At 42.2% G+C, this 15,807-nt stretch overlaps 1 pseudogene; it reads right to left on the bottom strand.

Moving 5' to 3' along the window:
* Nucleotides 1-13,413: 13,413 nt before the first annotated feature.
* LOC123408841 overlaps nucleotides 13,414-15,807 on the bottom strand; it is a 68,565-nt pseudogene continuing 66,171 nt past the window's right edge.

Here is a 15,807-nt window from a genome sequence, read left to right as displayed (position 1 = left end):
TAGCTAGATTATTTTTTAGTTACTTAGTGGTAGATTCTGTTTTTTTTTGCTGTTTAGTGCTATCTAGGTTTAGCGATAGGTTTAGTTAGCTTGGTTAGTTAGGTTAGTTAGTTAGTTAGCTTACTAGAAAGAATAGGAAGAAGAAGAAGAGGAGGAGGAGGAGGAGAAGAAGAAGAAGAAGAATAGGAGGAGGAGAAGAAGAGGAGAAGGAGGAGAAGAAGAGGAGAAGAAGAATAGGAAGAAGAAGAAGAGGAGGAGGAGGAGAAGAGGAGAAGAGGAGGAGGAGGAGAAGAAGAGGAGAAGAAGAATAGGAAGAAGAAGAAGAGGAGGAGGAGGAGAAGAGGAGAAGAGGAGGAGGAGGAGAAGAAGAAGAAGAAGAAGAAGAATAGGAAGTAGAAGAAGAAGAATAGGAGGAGGAGAAGACAAAAAGAAGATCACATGTTTGGTATTTAGTTTTTTGGAATTAATTAGCCCATTTAGCTCCAAAATACCATAATAAGCTCAAAATGGCACAAGAACCTTGGTTAGCTCATTAATATTATATACTTAGCTTGTTTTCCTCTAAAATGACATAATTGGAACATTTAGCTCGAAGAAGACATAATTAGATAATTTAGCTCCAACAAGAGGAGAAGAGGAGAAGAAATAGGCAAAATGAAAAGATAGAAGAAGAAGAAGAAGAGAAGAAGAAGAAGAGAAGAAGAAGGAGGAGGAGGAGGAGGAGGAGGAGGAGGAGAAGGCCAAGGACCTTCTAGTCCTTCTCCTCCTCCTCCTCCTTGATTTCTTCTTCTTCTCCTCCTCCTCCTCTTTCTTCTCCTCTTTCATATTATCCTTGCAATTGCTTTAATTTCCCCAACAATGACATAATTAGTCCATTTAGCTCCAAAATACCATAATAAGCTCAAAATGGCATAAGAACCTTGGTTAGCTCATGAATATTATATACTTAGCTTGTATTCCTCTAAAATGGGATAATTAGCCCATTTAGCTCAAAAAATACATAATTAGGTAATTTAGCTCCAACAAGAGGAGAAGAGGAGAAGAAATAGGCAAAATGAAAAGAAAGAAGAAGAAGAAGAAGAAGAAGAAGAAGAGAAGAAGGAGAAGGAGGAGGAGGAGGAGGAGGAGGAGGAGAAGGCCAAGGTCCTTCTATCCTTCTCCTTCTCCTCCTCCTCCTTCTCCTCCTCCTCCTCCTTATTCTTGATTTCTTCTTCTTCTTCTCCTCCTCCTCCTCTTTCTTCTCCACTTTCATATTATCCTTGCTTTAATTAACCCAACAATGACATAATTAGCCCATTTAGCTCCAAAATACCATAATAAGCTCAAAATGGCACAAGTAGCTCATGAATATTATATACTTAGCTTGTTTTCCTCTAAAATGACATAATTGGAATATTTAGCTCAAAATAGACATAATTAGGTAATTTAGCTCCAACAAGAGGAGAAGAGGAGACGAAATAGGCAAAATGAAAAGATAGAAGAAGAAGAAGAGATGAAGAAGAAGGAGGAGGAGGAGGAGGAGGAGAACGCCAAGGACCTTCTATCCTTCTCCTCCTCCTCCTCCTTCTTCTGGATTTCTTCTTCTTATGCCATTTTCTTTCTTATCCTCTTTCATATTATCCTTGCTTTAATTAACCCAACAATGACATAATTAGCCCATTTAGCTCCAAAATACCATAATAAGCTCAAAATGGCATAAGAACCTTGGTTAGCTCATGAATATTATATAGTTAGCTTGTTTTCCTCTAAAATGACATAATTGGAATATTTAGCTCAAAAAGAAGGAGAAGGAAGAAGAAGAAGAAGAGAAGAAGAAGAGAAGGAGAAGGAGAATAAGAAGGAGGAGGAGGAGGAGAAGAAGAGAAGAAGAAGGAGAAGGAGGAGAAGAAGAAGGAGAATGAGCCCTCCTTCTTTTCCTTCTTATTCTCTCCTTCTTCTCCTCCTTTTTCTCCTTCTTCTTCTCTTCTTTTTTATTCTTCTCCTGCTCCTTCTCCTTCTCCTTCCCCTTCCCCTCCTCCTCCTCCTCCTTCTTGTTTTTCTTCTCCTTGTTCTCTTCTTGCTTCTTCTCTTTCTTCTTCAATTTAGCTTATTTGTAATATATATGTTGTTGTTCTTCTTCTTCTGACTTTCTTATTCCCATTTTGCAGATTGGATGTACTACATGCATGGAAGCTGGCGTTGGAGTGCTTTAGTTTCCGTTTTTATTTGAGTTGATGAACAATGTGTAGGTTCTTTGTATGTGTTGATGAACAATGTGTTGATGAACAATATATGTGCAACTATATGTATGTATATATGGATGAAACTTTGTATGTGTTGGTTCTTTTGACATATGGGATGTACGTTGATGAACAAATGGCATTGATGAGCTTTATATGTATATCATATATGTGTTGTGATCTATTTATGATATATGCGCTATGAATTATATGTATATGTGCTATGAAATAGAAAAAATAAATAAAAATGGGACAATATAGGCTCTTTGCCGTCTGCCAGCTGATGGCAAAGGCCTTTGCCGTCAGCCAGCCGACGGCAAAGGTGCCACGTGGCGCCCAGCTATGCAATCTGGGCAGTAGCAGCTGGTCATATAGTCTCTTTGCCGTCCGCTTCCTGGGGGGCAGACGACAAAGAAGAGGGCACAGAGGAGGAGGCAGACGACAAAGAGTGGAGAGAGGGGGGAGGGGAGGACCCAGCAGACGGCAAAGATTGTCTTGGAGTCAGACGACAAAGATGGAGGGGAGGGGAGGTGAGTAGAAGGCAGACGGCAAATATTGACGAGGAGGCAGACGACAAAGATTGACGGGGAGGCAGACGGCAAAGGCTCTGTTAACCCCTAACGGAGGCAACGTCTGTCGGCTGCCGTCTCAAAGGCTTTGCCGACTGCTCCTAAGGAAAGATGACGACAAAGCTCTTTGCTGTCCGCTTCGGGGGGGCAGACGGTAAAGAAGGTCCTATGCCGTCGTAGGCCGACGCAGAAATTTTGCCGGCCGTGACAATCTTTGCCGTTTGTGGTATTGTCTTTGCCGTCAGGGATACTGTCTTTGCCGTCTGTGATGGCAGACGGCAAAGAAGGTGATTCCTGTAGTGAGTTTCTCTAACTTCTATCTGGACATAAGGGGTTTTAGGGTTATTTGGGGTCTTTAATCACCTTGGATCAAAATGAAACTTTATATGGACACCAAATATGGCTTAGGGATACCACTGGAATTTTCTAGGATTTTATTGAGAATATTTCCTTTGGAAATATTTCAAAAGGTCAAAACAGACAGAATGGTTTCGAGGGTTTTATTGAAATAATTATAATGTAAAATAGGGTTAAAAATCTTATGTATGGAAAATATATGTCCTTCTGATCATCAACAAATTTAATCAGATTTTTCTAAGGCAGAAAAGTATTTTTCCATGAAGGAATACTATTTCTGGCCTTAGAAATAGACATGCAATTAAATTAGGAAAACAGTTCTAAAAATAATTATTTTGTGGTTTTGGAATACTAAAATAAGTTAAAATCAGATCACCAATTTTGGGTAGAAACCAACCTTGCCATCAAGGGCAAGTAGTGCAACTCAAATTAGGGTTTTACCTTGATCAGAAACAAAAGAAGGTTTTGAAAATAATCCAATATTTGTGAAATGGGGTTTTATCATCGCATAATCAAACACACAAGCCTACAATGACAACCATGTCACTCACAGCATTAATTTTGAAAAAGTTTTAACAAGTTCAGATTTTTGCATTACACAGAAGTCGTAGTAAAAACAGGGTGTGACAATCCACCGCCTTGTCCTCCTGATATGGTTATGTACTAGGTTTAACAACAACTTTGATGTATCTGGAGGGTACCTTTCAACGCGTTCTTTGAAGACGAGGTGTGCGATTCTTTCCTCCTGGCTGTGGTCACTACCAGCCTCGTGTTCTCGCGACGCTGACGGTCTAACCCGGGAGCATGTCTTCATTTGTGACGCTTCCTCCCTGCTTGTGGGGCAGTTTGAGGACACTTTCGGCAGTCTGTGTCTGCAGGTCCGAGTCCCGCACATTTCCATGCCGCCGTGAGGCGCAACCCGTTACCAAGGTTGTTCCTCACGGGGAAAAGCCCCGATGCCCTGGGTGCCGATATGGGCGACACATGGGTGGCCGAGTGGCCTTGTGACCGGTAAGGCTCCTGAGGCGTGTTACTCAGGAGCCCCCCTTGACACTAAAACCGCTCTACGTCGACTGATCCCAGTCCTGCACATTTCCCCACCACCATTAGACACGGCCATGAAAGGGCGTCTAAGGGGCGGGGCCCCGCCTCCCCTCATACCGACCAGATTCCCAGGACGACATCAAAGAGTACAAGTGGCCTTATGACCGGTAATGCTCCTGAGGCGCGCCTCAGGAGTCCACTTTGGCGCTCGAGCGATTCCCCATCCCGCCTCTCTAGCGGTTTCCTCGGTAAGCCCGGCGGTTGCTACCTCTTGAGCTTGCGTTGGTTTTTCCCTTGAAGAGGGAAGGGTGATGCAGCACAGTAGCAATAAGTATTTCCTCAGTTTGAGAACCAAGGTATCAATCCAGTAGGAGTATCAAGATGAGGCACCAATGTACCTGCGCAAAAACAAACAAACTTGCACCAACACTATAAAGGGGTTGTCAATCCCTTCACGATTATTTCCCAGGTGAGATGTAAAGGTGAAAAGTGCAGCAAAGTAATTTGTGGATCTGAAAATATGATGTGAAGTAGACCTGGGGGCCATAGTGTTCACTAGAGGCTTCACTCATGATAGGAAGTATTACGATGGGTGAACGAATTACTGTCGAGCAATTGATAGAATCGCCCAAAGTCATGATGATATCTAAGGCAATGATCATACATATAGGCATCACGTCCGAGACAAGTAGACCGATACTTTCTGCATCTACTACTATTACTCCACACATCGACCGCTATCCAGCATGCATCTGGTGTATTGAGTTCATAACAAACAGAGTAACGCCTTAAGCAAGATGACATGATGTAGAGGGATAGATACATGCAATAGATATAAAGCCCATCTTTTTAAACCTTGATGGCAACAACACGATGCGTGCCTCGCTACCCCTTCTATCACTAGGTGAGGACACCGCACAGTATGAACCCAAAACCAAGCACTTCTCCCACTGCAAGAATTATAGATCAAGTTGGCCAAACGAAACCCACAACTCGAAGAGAATTCCAAGGATACGAAATCATGCATATAAGAGATCAGAGGAGACTCAAATAATATTCATAGATAATCTGATCATAAATCCACAATTCATTGGATCTCAACAAACACACCGCAAAAGCAGGTTACATCGGATAGATCTCCATGAAGATCATGGAGAACTTTGTATTGAAGATCCAAGAGAGAGAAGAAGCCATCTAGCTACAAGCTATGGACCCGAAGGTCTGTGGCGAACTACTCACGCATCATCGGAGAGGCAATGGTGTTGATGAAGAAGCCCTCCGTGTCTGAATCCCCCCCCCCCGACAGGGCACGAGAACGGTCCCCATATGGGATCTTGCGGAGACAGAAGCTTGCGGCGGCGGAAAAGTATTTTCGTGGCTCTCTCTCGTGGTTCTAGATTTTTGGAGAATGTATGGGCGAAAGAAGTAGGGAAAAGGAGCCACGTGGGGCCCACAAGCATGCTAGGCGCGGCCCCCCTATGCTGCGGCTAGGGGGCTTGTGACCTCCCCCGGGGTCTTCTGCCTTGGTTCTCAAGTCCCCTGCGTATCTTCTGTTATGAAAAAATCATCCCGCAGGTCTTATTCCGTTTAGACTCCATTTAATATTCTTCTCTCGAAAAGGTCAAAAACACGAAAAAAATAGAAACTGGCACTTGGCACTGAGTTAATAGGCTAGTCCCAAAAAAGATATAAAATAGCATATTCATGCATACAAAACATCCAAAGTTCACAAGATAATAGCATGGAACCATAAAAAATTATAGATACGTTGGAGACGTATCAAGCATCCCCAAGCTTAACTCCTGCTCGTCCTCCAGTAGGGAAGTGATAAAGACTGAATTTTTGATGTGGAATGCTACCTAACATATTTTTCCTTTGTAACTTCTTTCTTGTGGCATGAATGTTCAGATCCGTAAGATTCAAAACAATAGTTTACTATTGGCATGAAAACAATAGTACTTCAAGCATACTAGCAAAGTGATCATGAAATTTTGAAATAACATGGCCAAAGAAAGTTATCCCTACAAAATCATATAGTCTGCCTATGCTCCATCGTCCCCACACAACAAATTTAAATAATGCACAACCCCGGTATTGGCCAAGTAATTGTTTTCGCACTCTTACTTTCTCAAACTTTTTCAACTCTCACGCAATACATGAGTGTGAGCCATGGATATAACACTATATGTGGAATAGAGTGTGGTGGAGGTTGTGAGGCAAAAAGGAGGAGATGGTCACATTGACTCAGCATATCAAATGGCTATGGACATGCCCATCAATAGATATCAATGTGAATGATTAGGGATTACCATGCAACAGATGCACTAGAGCTATAAGTGTGTGAAAGCTCAAAAGGAAAACTAGTGGGTGTGCACCCAACTTGCTTGCTCGCGAAGACCTAGGGAAATTTTGAGGAAGCCCATCATTGGAATATACAAGCCAAGTTATATAATGAAAATTCCCACTAGTATATGGAGTGACAAAACAAGATACTCTCAATCATGAAGAAGATGGTGCTATTTTGAAGCACGAGTGTGGAAAAATATAGTAGCATTGTCCCTTCTCTCCTTTTCTCTCATTTTTTTGTTTGGGCTCTTTGGCCTCTTTTTTCATTTTTTTGGTGGGCATCTTTGGCCTCTTTTTTTTATTTCCTCACATGGGACAATGCTCTAATAATGATGATCATCGCACTTTTATCTACTTACAACTCAAAACTTAGAACAATGATGACTCTATATGAAATGCCTCCGGCAGTGTACCGGGATGTGCAACGATCTAGCTTTGCGTATGACGTTGAAACAACTCGCTAGCTATCTTAAGATCATGCAATGGCAATATGAAAGTGACGGCACATGTCATGAGACGGAACGGTGGGAGTTGCATGGAAATATATCTCAGAATGGCTATGAAAATGCCATAATAGGTAGGTATGGTGGCTGTTTTGAGGAAGGTATATGGTGGGTTTGTGCAACGGAGAAAGTTGCGCGGCACTAGAGAGGCTAGCAATGGCGGAAGGTTAAAGTGAATCTATACCATGGACTCACATTAGTCATGAAGAACTCATATACTTATTGCGAAAGTTTTATTAGTAATCGAAACAAAGTGCTAAACGCATACTCCTAGGGGAAGGGTTGGTAGGTATTTAACCATCGTGCGATCCCGACCGCCACACAAAGGATGATAATCAATAAATCAATTATGCTCCGACTTCCTAACATAGAGGTTCACCATACGTGCATGCTACGGGAATCACTAACTTCAACACAAGTATTTATAGATTCACAACACCCTACTAACATAACTCTAATATTACCATATCCATATTTCAAAACTAATTGCGAGGAATCAAACTTCTCTTACTAATCAATGCACTTGAATATGGAATTTTTTATTATATCCTCTTTGGATGCCTATCATCTTTAGGACTACTTTCATAGCACACGCCAATTACCAAGTTACTTAGAGAGAGCACTCTCAAAAAGATATAAGTGAAGATCGAGAGTTCTTATTTCTTCAAAATATGACACCGCCATGCTCTAAAAAGATTTAAGTAAAGCACTAGAGCAAATTTATCTAGCTCAAAAGATATAAGTGAAGCACATGCGAGCTAAATCGCCTAACTTAAAAGATATAAGTGAAGCTCAATGAGTATTCTAGCAAATTCACGATGAGTGCATGCCCCTCTCAAAAGGTTTGCAGCAAGGATGATTGTGACAAAACAAAAAGAAAAGACTCCTATAATACACGACTCTCCAAGCAAAACACATATCATGTGGTGAATAAAAATATACCTCCAAGTAACGTTACCGATGGATTGAAGACGAAAGAGGGGATGCCTTCCCGGGGCATCCCCAAGCTTAGGCTTCTTGGTCTCCTTGAATTTGGCTTGGGATGTCTTGGGCATCCCCAAGCTTAATCTCTTTCCACTCTTTATCCCATTGTCCATGAGAACATCACCCAAAACTTGAAAACTTCACAACACAAAACTTAAACAGAAACTCGTGATATCATTAGCATAAGAAAAGAAACCAACACTCTTTAGGTACTGTAGTAAACTTGATTTCTATTTAGATTGATGTTCTATTACTGTATTCTCACTTTTCCATGGCTATTACCCCCCGATACTATCCATGGTTTCAACAAAATAAGCAATCAACACAAAAAAAACATAATCTGTCAAAAAACAGACCAGCCTGTAGCAATCTGTATACTTCGTATACCTCTGGTATCCCAAAAATTCTAAAAACTTATGACAATTAGGAAAATTTGCATATCAACCAGAAGCAAAAAAGAATCAACTCAAATTATCTTTATGGATAGGAATTCAAAAATAATTTCATGAGCGCAAACTTTTTGTCTTTTTCAGGATGATCAAACAACCATCACCAAAACTAGTCATAAAGGTTCTACTTGGCACAAACACAAAAAGAAACATAAAAAACAAAATCATAAAAGAATTATGATGGTGTGGACACAACAAAATACAAAGCAAAAAGCAAAGATGAATTCATTTGGTTGCCTCCCAACAAGCGCTATTGTTTAACGCCCTTAGCTAGGCATAAGGCGATAGAATCAAGTGTCGTCATCTTTGGTGCGCAAACCATAAGTAGCCCTCATCATGGATTCATAGGCAATCTTATTTTATTTCTAGGAAAGTGTTACATGCCCTTATTTAATGGAAATTTTAATATAGTATTCCCTTCCTTCATATCGATGATAGCACCAATAGTCCTAAGGAAAGGTCTACCAAGAATGATGGGACATGTCGGATTGCAATCAATATCAAGCACAATGAAATCTACACGCACATAGTTCCTATTTTCAATAAGAAGAACATCATTGATCCTTCCCATAGGTTTCTTAATAGTAGAATCCGCAAGATGCAAATTAAGAGAGCACTCATCAATCTCATTGAAGCCTATAACATCACATAACGACTTTGGAATAGCGGAAACACTAGCACCCAAATCACACAAAGTATTGCATTCATAGTTTTTAATCTTGATTTTGATAGTAGGTTCCCACTCATCATGAAGTTTTCTAGGATAGATATCTCCAAGTCAAGTTTCTCTTCAAGAGATTTCATCATAGCATAAACGATATGATCGGTAAAGGCTTGATTTTGGCTATAAGCATGTTGAGAGTTTAGCATCGATTGCATCAAGGAAATACATTCAATCAAAGAGAAACTATCATAATTGAATTCCTTGAAATCCAAAGTAGTAATTTCATCATTACTCAAAGTTTTGATATCCTCTACTCCACTTTAGTGCCTTTAGCATCAAGATAAATAGACTCCGAATTACTGGGGCGTTTCTCAACCAAAGTGGATTCATATCCAAACCCATCATAATTAGGATTGACATTAGAAAACAAGGATTCAATAGGAGTCACACCAAGAACTTTAAGATCTTCGTGATCCTCATCACGAGAACACGCCTTTTTATGCCATTCATGTCTAGCACGAATTTGGGCGGTTCTTTCTTTACTCTCATTCATGGAAACACGCATAGCTTTCAAAGTTTCATACACATTAATCTTGGGAGGATCACATCTCAATTTCAAAGCATCAATATCAAGAGACATTCTATCAACGGTCCTAGCCAAGTCATCAATTTTGAGCAGTTTTTCTTCTATGGACGCATTGAAAATCTTTTGCGAGTTGATAAACTCTATAATATTACTCTCAAGATCAGAGGGTAATTTATTGTAATTTCCATGAGCATTGTTGTAGGAATTGCCAAAGTTATTAGAGAGATTACTAGGAAAAGGCCTAGGATTAAAGTTACCTTTATAAGCATTGTTGTTGCCAAAATTATTCCTACCAACAAAATTAACATACAAGCTCTCATTGATATTCTCAATCAAGGAAGACAAAGGCATATCATTTGGATCTAAAGGAGAACTTTTACTAGCAAAGAATTTCATTAACTCATCCATCGTAGCACTCAAAGAGTTAATTTCTGCTATAGAATGTACTTTTTTACTAGTAGGTGACCTTTCAGTGTGCCATTGAGAATAGTTTGTCATGATATTATCTAGGAATTTCGTGGCTTCTCCTAGTGTGATTTCCATGGAAGTTCCATCGGAGGCGGAATCAAAGATATTTCTAGAAGCAAAATTCAAACCAGCATAGAAGATTTGTATAATCATCCAAAGACTCAGGCCATGAGCGGGACAATTTCTAATCATCAATTTCATTCTCTCCGAAGATTGTGCAACATGTTCATGATATAGTTGCTTAAAATTCATGATATCACTACGGAGAGAGATAATCTTAGCTGGTGCAAAATACTTGGAAATATAAGCATCTTTACACTTGTTCCAAGAATCAATACTATTTTTGGGTAAATATGAAAACCAAGTTTTTGCTCGATCTCGTAGTGAGAACGGAAATAGCTTCAATTTAATCATATCATTATCCACATCTTTCTTCTTTTGCATATCGCATAACTCAACGAAGGTATTAAGATGGGATGCGACATCTTCACTAGCAAGGCCGGAAAATTAGTCTTTCATAACAAGATTCAGCAAGGCAACATTGATTTCATATGATTCCGCACTAGTGGCGGGAGCAATCGGAGTACTAATAAAATCATTATTATTAGTATTCGAGAAGTCACACAATTTGCTGTTTTCAGTCATGGTGACTTAGCAAGCAGACATGCACACAAGCAAATAGAAAGCAAGCGAAAGAAAAGGGCGAACGAAAAAGGAAAATACTTTTGTAAATTTTGTTTTTTTAGAAGTAGGGGAGAGGAAAATGAGAGGCAAAAGGCAAATATTGTAAATGCAAGAGATGAGTTTGCAATAGTTACTTGGATAAGCTTCACTTTAAATACTCCCCGGCAACGGCGCCAGAAATTCTTCTTGCTACCACTTGAGCTTGCGTGTGTTTTCCCTTGAAGAGGAAAGGGTGATGCAGCACAGTAGCAATAAGTATTTCCCTCAGTTTGAGAACCAAGGTATCAATCCAGTAGGAGTATCAAGATGAGGCACCAATGTACCTGCGCAAAAACAAACAAACTTGCACCCAACGCTATAAAGGGGTTGTCAATCCCTTCACGATTATTTGCAAGGTGAGATCTGAAGGTGAAAAGTGCAACAAAGTAATTTGTGGATCTGAAAATATGATGTGAAGTAAACCCGGGGGCCATAGTGTTAACTAGAGGGTTCTCTCATGATAGCAAGTATTACGGTGGGTGAACGAATTATTGTCGAGGAATTGATAGAATCGCGCAAAGTCATGATGATATCTAAGGCAATGATCATACATATAGGCATCACGTCCGAGACAAGTAGACTGATACTTTCTGCATCTACTACTATTACTCCACACATCGACCGCTATCCAGCATGCATCTAGTGTATTGAGTTCATAACAAACAGAGTAACGCCTTAAGCAAGATGACATGATGTAGAGGGATAGATTCATGCAATATAAACCCCATATTTTTACCCTTGATGGCAACAACGCGATGCGTGCCTCGCTACCCCTTCTATCACTAGTTGAGCACACCACACGGTATGAACCCAAAACCAAGCACTTCTCCCATTACAAGAATTATAGATCAAGTTGGCCAAACGAAACCCACAACTCGAAGAGAATTAAAAGGATACGAAATAATGCATATAAGAGATCAGAGGAGACTCAAATAATATTCATAGATAATCTGATCATAAATCCACAATTCATCGGATCTCAACAAACACACCGCAAAATAAGGTTACATCGGATAGATGTCCATGAAGATCATGGAGAACATTGTATTGAAGATCCAAGAGAGAGAAGAAGCCATCTAGCTACTAGCTATGAAACCGAAGGTCTGTGGTGAACTACTCACGCATCATCGGAGAGGCAATGGTGTTGATGAAGAAGCCCTCCGTGTCTGAATTCCCCTCCGGCAGGGCGCCCGAATGGTCCCTAGATGGGATCTTGAGGAGACAGAAGTTTGCGGCAGCGGAAAAGTATTTTCGTGGTTCTCTCTGGTGGTTCTGAATTTTTAGAGAATTTATAGGCGAAAGAAGTAGGGCAAAGGAGCCACGTGGGGCCCACAAGCCTGCTAGGCGCGGCCCCCCGCCAGGCCGCGGCTAGGGGTCTTGTGCCTTGGTTCTCAAGTCTCCTGTGTATCTTCTGTTATGGAAAAAATCATCCCGCAGGTTTTATTCCATTTGGACTCCGTTTAATATTCTTCTCTGGAAAATGTCAAAAAGACGAAAAAACAGAAACTGGCACTTGGCACTGAGTTAATAGGTTAGTCCCAAAAAAGATATAAAATAGCATATTCATGCATACAAAACATCCAAAGTTGACAAGATAATAGCATGGAACCATCAAAAATTATAGATACGTTGGAGACGTATCAGCGGTCTCCCGAGGTTCCCTAGAAAGACCAATCAATACAAAGGGAGAAAGAGAACTCGAGTTTCGGTAAAATTAGAGAACATAGAGAAGAAATTCCCGCCCTTCTTTTCTTTTCAAAACATTAAGCAGAGATATCTTCGAGCCTTTGATAGCTCAAAATACAAAAGAGGCAGCTCTTGAGGTTCACAACTTGAAGCGCAAGAAAAGAACGAGAAACGGACGATGCCGGCACCTAAGATATTCACCGCCTCCGTCTCCCCCCTAGCGCGGAGCATAGGGCTTCCACTCAGCATGGGATGGACCCCTCGATGTCCTCTGGGGGCCCTAGACGTATACAGCCTCGGCTCGTTATTATATGAGAGTGTCACGGTGGGGGTGTATCTGGGAGGTCGCGAGGATGCTTTGGCCTCTTGAGTGTCCCTACCCCCGATGCATAAGCGCCTGATTCCTTTTGGGTCAGCTGTGGGCATAGTCATTGGTGGACTGAGCAGATTGCATGTGTCTTCACCCAGAGCGGAGCATAGGTCATCCACTCGTCGTGGGATGGACCACTTCCGCGTCCTCGGGGGATCCTAGGCGTATACAACCTCGGCTCGTTATTACGTGAGAGTGTCACGGGATGAAGTAGATTCCGGAAGGATTGAAGGACGATGCAGAGGTGCTACGGGTTGATGCAAGTCCCAGGGACGCTTCGGGGGCCCCATGCCTCATAGGCGCGTGCCTCAGTCGTGGTCCCCTGGCTCGTAGTGGCTTGGCACGGTCCGCCTTGAGCTAGCCCTCGAGCGTGGGTGGAGCCCCCAACGCTCACTGGCATGAGAGCTCGTCCAGATGGTAGGACCTGAGTCCTTGGGGAGTTGACTCAACGCGCCTCGCTCGGGCGCCCCAGGTTTCCAAATTGATACCCTGGGCCATGCCCCAGGGCCGGGCTAGCCCAACCTGAGGGAAACGATGGGTACCCGAACACCCACTGGCGATCGAACGAAGCCTGCACTCGTGACATGGGCGTGTTATCCACCCTCAGTCCCCAGGCGGGCGTCACGCGCCCCGTAAGCAGGGGCAGATATACCACCCCTGGCCTCCAGGTTAGGATCGTCTGGCCCGAGAACATGGGTGTGTGCTCCACCCTCCGTTCCTAGGCTGGGGCCTCTCGGCTGGGACACAAGGGTGCATCCACCGTGTCCGACGCGAGAGGTCCCCGGTCCCCAGACCCAGACGTACGCCCGAAGCAGCTCCCGGACAACAGTTGTGCCCCGCGAGGACTCCCACGCTGGGTGTCCCTGCGAAGCCACCCCCGCGGTGGTGTTCATACCTGTTTGTGTGGTGGCTGCCTGCGGGGTCGTGTGCGTGCCACCTGCCGTGGTGATGGTCCGCGTTGCTTCCTCCGTAGCCCGGACGTGTGCCGGCGCGATCGTCATCGAACTGTGTGCGCCTCCAGGCACTACTGAAATTCATAAATTTGCCGTCTGCCATGGCAGACGGCAAAGGGGGCAACCAGTGACGGCAAAGGCTTTGTCGTCGGTCAGCATATGGTAAAAAAGAATCCGGTGAAGAGGTTCTTTGTCGTCTTCCTTTTTAAAGCGGACAACAAAGAATCTTTGCCATCAGGGGGTAGACGGCAAAATAAATGGGACGGCACATACACCAACGACTCTGTTAAGTGTTAACGACAGGCCTCCTCTCTTTGCCGTCTGTCGTCCCCCCTTTGCCATGTGGGGGCAGACGGCAATGGGGGGGAACCAGCCCCCCTCTCTCCCCTCTTTGCCCTCTGCCATCCCACCTTTGCCATGTGGGGGCAGACGGCAAAGAGGGGAGAGAGAGGGGGCTGGTTCCCCCTTTGCCATGTGGGGCAGACAACAAAGAGGGGGAACCAGCCCCTCTCTCTCCCCTCTTTGCCGTCTGCCATCCCCCCTTTGCCATGTGGGGGTTGACGGCAAAGGGGGGAACCAGCCCCCTCTCTCCCCCTTTGCCGTCTGCCATCCCCCCTTTGCCACGTGGGGGCAGACGGCAAAGGGGGGAACCAACCCCTTTTTAATTTATTTCTTATTATATCCAGCATTTTTCACAATAATCAGGTTATATATATATATTTGACATAAATAAATTTCATTCCGTACTCATAACCATATTAAAATAACTTTCATCCATAGTACATACATATTATGCAAGTTGCATCCGTACGAAACCATATATTACACCAGTTTCATCCACATGCATACAAAGTTTCATATATATCCATATACTACAATAGTTTCAATACTAGCTTCCATGAAGCCATGGTACAGGAAATCATCTTCAAGCATTCCATCAATATAATCCAAGCTTCCCGTGAAGTGAATGTAATCTACAAAATGACAAATAAGGAAGTTAGAAGAATAATACTAGATGAAGAAGTATATAGGTTATTTAGGAGAGAAATCAGCTAAGTATAGGCCATTTAATAACTAAGTTAGGTGGAATAGGTCATCTTGGAGCTACATAGCCTTATTATGTCATTTAGGAGAGAACTTAGCTAAGTATAGGTCATTCTAGAGCTAACTTGGATAAAATATGTCATTTTGTAGCCAACTACGATTATTAATCCATTTTGACCTTATTATGTCATTTTGGAGCTAAATTAGTCATTTGAATGAGCTAACCAAGGTTCTTATGATGTTTTTACCTAACTATGCTAATAATGTCATTTTGGAGGATAATTAGCTAAGTATGTCTTTGTTGGGGAAAATAACCTACGTAGAAGAAGAAAGAGAAGAAGAGAAGAAGCAAGAAAAGAAGAAGAAGGACAAAAAAAAGAAGAAAAAGAAGGAGGAGGAGAAGGAGAATAAGAAGAAAACAAGAAGGACAAGAAGAAGGAGAAGAAGGAGGATAAGAAGGAGAAGGAGCTTCTCTCCTCCTCCTTCTCCTTCTTCTTCCACCTTCTCCTTCTTCTTCTCTTCTTCTTCTTCTTCTTCCTTCCTTTCATTTTCCTCTTTCTTCTCCTCTTGTCCCCTTCTTCGGGCCAAATTAGCTAAGAATGCCTTTTTGGAGCTAATTATGTCATTTTGAGGATAATTAGCTAAGTATAGATCATGTTTTATTAAATAGACCATTTTGGAGCTAACTAAGCTAATTATGTCATTTAGGTGGAACCCTAACTAACTATAGGTGGTTTTGGATCTAACTTGGCTAAAATAGGTCATTCCGGAGCAAACTATGCTTATTAAGCCATTTTGGAGCTACCTATGCTAATTATAGGCCATTAAATACCTAAGTTAGG

The sequence above is a fragment of the Hordeum vulgare genome, chromosome 7H (assembly GCF_904849725.1).
Source record: "Hordeum vulgare subsp. vulgare chromosome 7H, MorexV3_pseudomolecules_assembly, whole genome shotgun sequence".
Classification (NCBI taxonomy): Eukaryota; Viridiplantae; Streptophyta; class Magnoliopsida; order Poales; family Poaceae; genus Hordeum; species Hordeum vulgare.
The sequence above is the reverse complement of the archived record's forward strand: the minus strand, read 5'-3'. Positions and strand labels throughout refer to the sequence as shown.